The sequence below is a fragment of the Mobula birostris genome, chromosome 13 (genome assembly GCF_030028105.1).
Source record: "Mobula birostris isolate sMobBir1 chromosome 13, sMobBir1.hap1, whole genome shotgun sequence".
In the NCBI taxonomy this organism is placed as follows: domain Eukaryota; kingdom Metazoa; phylum Chordata; class Chondrichthyes; order Myliobatiformes; family Myliobatidae; genus Mobula; species Mobula birostris.
The window spans coordinates 69480087-69486504 of NC_092382.1; positions in this window are offsets into that span (position 1 = coordinate 69480087).

The following is a 6418-nucleotide window of genomic DNA, read 5'->3' on the forward strand; positions in this document are numbered from 1 at the left end:
CCCACTTCAGGAACAAGGGCCAACTTTATAGGGCATATTTATTAAATTCACGACGAATTTGCTGTGATATTTTGGTCAGGGCGCAACATCCAACAACACCCGACCGTACCTCTTCCTAGAGATGCTGCCTGGCCTGCTGCGTTCACCAACAACTTTTATGTGTGTTGCAACAAAAAACGTATCGGCCGCTGCAGTGTCCTTCAGTCACCACATGGTGGCTCCCCGCCTCTCAAGGATAATTCAACTGTAATTTTGACATTTCTCGCTATAGATTAGTTTTTCGCCAGTCTTCGCCAATCTTCCGTTCTCGTCACTCTCGCCAGAACGTTAATTGAAGGAAATAATTCATAGACAACGGAAATAGTGAAAACAAGAGGAAATAGCATCTGTAGAGTCAAAACCAATGTCTTTAGCCCCGCCTAGTGCACAAGCGAGCTATTATTAAACACACAATCACACTAATGTTTCATTAATACCATCTTAATCTTCATTTTCCAAACTGTTCCGTCGTATTTGAACCAGACCCAGTCATCTGCGGATAATTAAACAACCTCTTTTGGATGGAAAATTATATTAATCACAATAACCATCAGGAAGCGAGCCCCGTGTGACAGGAGAGCGGGAATGTGAGCATTTTACAGCAGTGTTGAGTCGGTCACATCAGAGGTCGCAGGTCACAGAGAGCCTGAAGGATCTGATAATCGGCATGTCAGTAGATTTGGTGGAGGGCTCCATTCTTTAACAGCAGCTTGGTAAAGCAAGTCAGAAATCGGATTACACTGGACATGGAAGAACTGATTTATAATTCTGTTCCAGAATGGAATCGTCTCAACTGCAGGTTTCAATAGTTTAGTGTGAAAAGTAACCAAGGAATTGCCCATTTCCGGACCTTTCAGTTTTCATTCCGTGCGCTCACCTTGTATTGTAACGACAGCCGCAATGACATGGATAATTCCTCCAGTTTAACCCCATGTCAGGGTGCTGGAAGGTGGAGTTTGATACTGTCCTCCAAGCATTTGCGGCGCGGCGCGTATGCTGGGTACATCGCATGTCGCGCGGTTTCACTGGGTAACTGATAGCTTGCATATCGGCCGGGACTCCACCTTTGATTTAATGTCATGTACAGCAGGAACAAATCCATGCGGGGTTTTATCGGGATTATGGACAGTATATTGTTTTAATTTACGCTGGCAGATCAGTGCGCATATTTATTACGTGAGTGAGACGTGAACATGACTCCGTTCAATGCAGAGGTAATTTTAGCAACGTGGAGAAACTGTAATGGTGTTTCTATCGCATGTTTCAATGAGGGACGGACTTTGGTGGGCAGAGAGATTCTCTCCTCGACCTGTTCTTTTACGCTGGGTTAACCTATGTAAAGAACAGATTGGCTTCAATGATGAGAGCTCCGGCCAGTCTGTTTGGAGAGTGGATGGTCAGCTCTTTCCAAAATTAATTACAACATGAGGACTCCACTTGTAAAAAACAATCTACATTCAATTTAGTGACACAATCTTAGCCACTGTTTTACTGCGCTGGGGTGGAAGGAGAATCGATGTACGGGATCATCAGGGGTATGAGAGATTTCTGTTACAACTGCAGGATGGTGAATGTCGGTTGCGACCATCCGCCCAACGACAGCTTCTCGAAAAAGCACAGGGGGACATTCGAGCCGTGGCTGTGTTGTGATTCGAAGCCCCTTCACTTTAAAGACTGGAGACAGAAACCTCTCGGCTACAGTACCCGTGAGCAGATTACATGATGATCTGAAATTGATTGCACACGGTCCATGTATTGAAGTTCCCAACAGAAAAAAAAACACGCATGGAAAGCAGTGAAAACCAGCTGGAAAAGTGACAGGTAGTGGCAGTTGTCAGCAAGAGGGATAGATGGGGGCGGGGGGGGTGGTGGTGGCAGGGTGAGCGCAAATGGAAATTATGAAGTAAGGTAACCCGAATATAACACTCTGACGGTCACTTGCGATCGTAAAAAGTAGGTCCTGTGTCTCTGGGAATCATTTTGTGTCTTAAGACTGCCAATGCGAGTAATCTTTGCATTTGGTCAGCCACGTGGGAATTAATGGAGACTTACTTTGCTTTCTTCGGGTTGCTGGTCCGAGGTGTTCGAAGGCGGTGGTGTAGACAGCGTCTCTGAAGGCCGTCCACTGTTCCTCAACGCTGGTCCCGTCATCCTGTGGTGTGTCTGGCAGTCTGCCTTCAAGGTCATCGACGAGTTCTTCTGCAACCCTGCTACTTTTCAACACGGGTATACTTGTTTTTCCTCCGTAACAGTGCATTAGAGATGAATGATGGATTATGGCAATAAGGAAAATGCCGAGGAAACTGCGGTCTCTCCAAATGCGTCACGCGCAACCTGGTGGCGATGGCTGCGGCCGATCTAATGGTGGTGATTATTGAAGTCTTGTCCTACCAGATTGTTCAAGAATACAGACTTTACACAGCCCGGGACAGCGCTCCGTACTGCCTTGCCCACTATGTCCTGTATTACGTGGCCGTTGAATGCTCCGTCTGGTTTACGGTCGCTTTCACTCTCGATCGCTTTGTGGCCTTTTGCTCCGCTAAATTTAAAACAAAGTACTGCATCACCAAAATTGCGAATTTGGTGATTACCGTAGTATCTATAGGGATCTGTTTTAAAAAAATATTCCATTTTATTTCCTCGACATGGAAAAAGCAACGTTGGACGTGAGGGGTAACTGGGTCTGTTTCAACAGACCAGTACTTCCTTTCTTGCCATCGTTTGAGGGGTTTTATTGGGTGGACCGTCTGTTGAATCCGCTACTTCCATTCTTCCTCATTTTGACCCGCAATGCTCTGACCGTCAGACAGATACTGGCGGCGAGCAGAGTCCGCAGGGGACTCAAGGGACGGGGAAATTGCGGGAAACAGTGAGATCCGGAGATGGAGAGTCGGAGACAATCCATCAGTCTGCTCTTCAGCCTGTCGGCGAGTTTCCTTCTCTGTTGGGCGACAAGCACTCTGGTCTTCATTCTCATGCGATGCCTCTACACAGACCTGGAAATGTCCATTCGGCTTTCTCAGGCACAGTTTTGGGGTTCTGTGATTCAGAATTTCAGCAGCTGCACGAATACATTTATTTACGGAGTGACTCAGACAAAATTCAGAGAGCAGTTGAAAGTTCTTCTGCTCTCCCCGGCTATTTTATTTTTGAAATGGTTTAGAAGTCTGCACCGCTCAGATGAAAGGGTCAAATAACTTTCCAATTTCGAAAATGAATCCTTACCTGCTCTGTAAGCATATTAATGAATTGAACTCCTGAAAGTGTTGATATTTCCAACAGTTCTGCTTTTCCTTTATTTCTGCTATAGATTGGAGAGTTTGGTTATTTCCCTTCTGTAAAATTTATTTTGCCTTGCACATTATATCACTCTAATATCCGGCATTAAAAACACACAGGTCCATTGTCGAAGTGTCCAGTATCTAAAACTTCGGAGAGATCTGGCCGTCATTGTCAATCCCGGCACCCATTCTCTTTCTCGCTTTTTCGGAGTTTTTCCTTTCTATAAAGTTCCGGTTTGCCGACTATACCAGCATATTGCTGGGAGATTTAGTACTTCTCACAACACGCTGGAGGAACTCAGCAGGTCGGCCAACATCTGTGGAAACGATGAGTCGACGTTTCGGGCCGGAACCCTTCGTCAGGTCTCATCGTTTCCACGGATGCTGCCCGACCTGCTGAGTTCCTCCAGCGTGTTGTGAGTGTTGCTTTGACCCCAGCATCTGCAGATTATTTTGTGTTTGAGATTTAGTACTTGTTCTCTCTGCGGTTGAAGCTTTCTAGTTTCAGCAAACGACGAAGCCCACTGTGCGGATGAGATATGATTTTGCTTCGGCCCAACTTGTCTATAATTTGACAACACATCGGGACACATTTCCCATTGGCATGTGTTACTCCAACTATTCTGGAAGGCGGCAGTCATGCGTCATTTATTGTTATGAAGATGCCTAGTTTTCATCTTTGACATTATCTTCGGTAGGACTAATATGTGCCTGTAAAATTTGCTTCAGAAAGGTCGTTTACAGTATTAAATTTTATTATTCATGTTGTCTTCTTATCATGAGAATCAAACAATAAACTTACAACATAAACGCTAAGAGCGTTTTCTATCCGTTATATGGATAATTTGTAGAGAGGAGTTAGATTATCCCTGGAAGATGGGAAGCTGCGATAGAATCTGCCAGGATGAGATAGAGGTTTGAAGGGCAGAGCCAAATGCTAAGAACTTTGGCTTTCAGTTACACTCAAGATTTGGAGAGAGGCACATACAGTAGATTATCCTTGGAAGAGAGAAGATGTGGGGAATCTGCCAGGATGGCATGAGAATTTGGAAGGCAGAGTCAAAGTAGGTGTATGGACTGTGGACGGTCAGTACCGGAAGAATACAATGAATGTGTCTCGAATAATTTAACCGAGAATGAAAACACATTCTACACAGAGGATGGAAATGCAGAGAAGGGACTCGATTTGCATTCACTTGGACAATTTGAACAAGGTTGTTAAATACAAATCGCTTCTCAGTAACACGGGAGATTCCTTCAATGAAGCAGAAGAGGCGGAAGCTAATGCAATGAGACAGTTACTGTCTTCCCAAAGCTGCTAGATAATTGGGTTGCCATAAAGATTTGATACCGTGCAATAACAGGGACTGAGACTCTGCAGAAACAAGCGCTGAAATGTTGCTGTTTCTCTGGACCGGTAAGAGATTTACACTGGACTTCTTCAGATGTCAGCAGCATTTGCAATGGTTATAATCATTAGTGAAAGCGGGAAAACTTTGGGAGACCATAACCGTGATACAGAGGAAGGTTAATGGGAAATATAACAGATGAAATTAAATACTGAAGATCGTGGCTCCAAATAATAAAACACGGCTCTTGCACGACACTCTCGTACTGACTATGCGTAGCTACAGATACTGATCTTCAGAATCTCTTAGCCCCCACAGACACCACAACTCCTCTCTAAACTCTTCCAATCATCCAGCGCCTTCCGTACGATCTGTACCCACATCTCTCCACAAGCCCCCACCAGTGACCATTCCCCCTCACCTCGCCTGCTCATTAAACACGCCCTTTCTCCACTACCTCCCAATAAACATACGTCTCCCCAAATAACCAGTCCGAATGAGCCCAGTCCTCCGACACAGAAACCCACCGAGTCTGTTCCATCACCACGGGTCCTTCACACTGAAATCACCGACATCCACACCCACGTTTTACACACATCCAAAATCGACACACCACCTCACTGAACCCTGTATCTGAATCTTCCTCCTCACCATCGACATCCGGCAATGGCTCTGATCCTTCCCATCAGCTTGTGCCAGTGGGTGATCTACCCTCAGATTAATGGACAGGCTGAGAGGACGAACCCGGACCTGGAGCCAACCCTTCTCTGCCTTCTGTCCAGTAATCTGCCCTCTTGGAGTAACCATTTAATCCGGGCCGAGTTCGCCCACAACACCCTTCGGCATTCACCATTGGGTATGACCCCATTCAAATGTCAAATTGAGTTTATGCTCGCTCTGTCTCCTGATCAGGAATTAGATGTCGGGCTCCGCTTCACTGAATAATTTGTTCAAAGGTGTCTCAGTGGGAAAAGACTCTGAAAGAAAGTTCAGACCGGCAGCAGGCCGAGGCCAACAGACTAAGTTTCAATATTGATAAGCGGGTCTCCGTTCAACGAAAGATCATTGGCTCAAACTGGAATCGCGGAAACTCGCCCCTCACTTTATCGGTCTCTCGAAAGTCATGAGGAAAACTGTCCCGGCAACATACGCATCACATCTTCCTCGTTCTCTAAGGATTCATCCTACCTTACACGTTCGGGATCTAAATGTTTATGTTGACCATACTTGGCTCCAAGTTGGAAGCCCCACATATCTCTCCCTGCCACTCCCCGCACCCCTCACCACCAAGGACCATCAGCGGTGAATCAGTCTGCACAGCCCATGGACTGCTTCATTCACGGAAATTAAAGGGACAACTACAACATTTGGTAGTTTAGGATGGATATGGTCTGGAGGAACCAAGGATGTTTTGGATCCTGTCCTTAATTCAGAATTCCAAAGGACATTCCGGACAGTACTGGGCCGTCAGATGTCGGCCATAGTGGGACGGGATCTGTCGCAACCTCGGGTCGCGGTAGAGTATTCACAGGTCTCTGTTTTTTTTTCAGCTGTTTTTGCTGTGGCCTCCAAGTTTTATTATTTATAGTTACTGTATAATGTACTGTTGCACTTCGGCTATTTTTATGTGCTAGAGTTGTGTCTTCCATGATTCAACGTTGCAAACATTCGTAGATACTTCGAATTAATTCTCCTTTAGACTTTGCAGGAATCCAATTCAGTGTCCTTGGACTTTTGACTCTCCTCAGC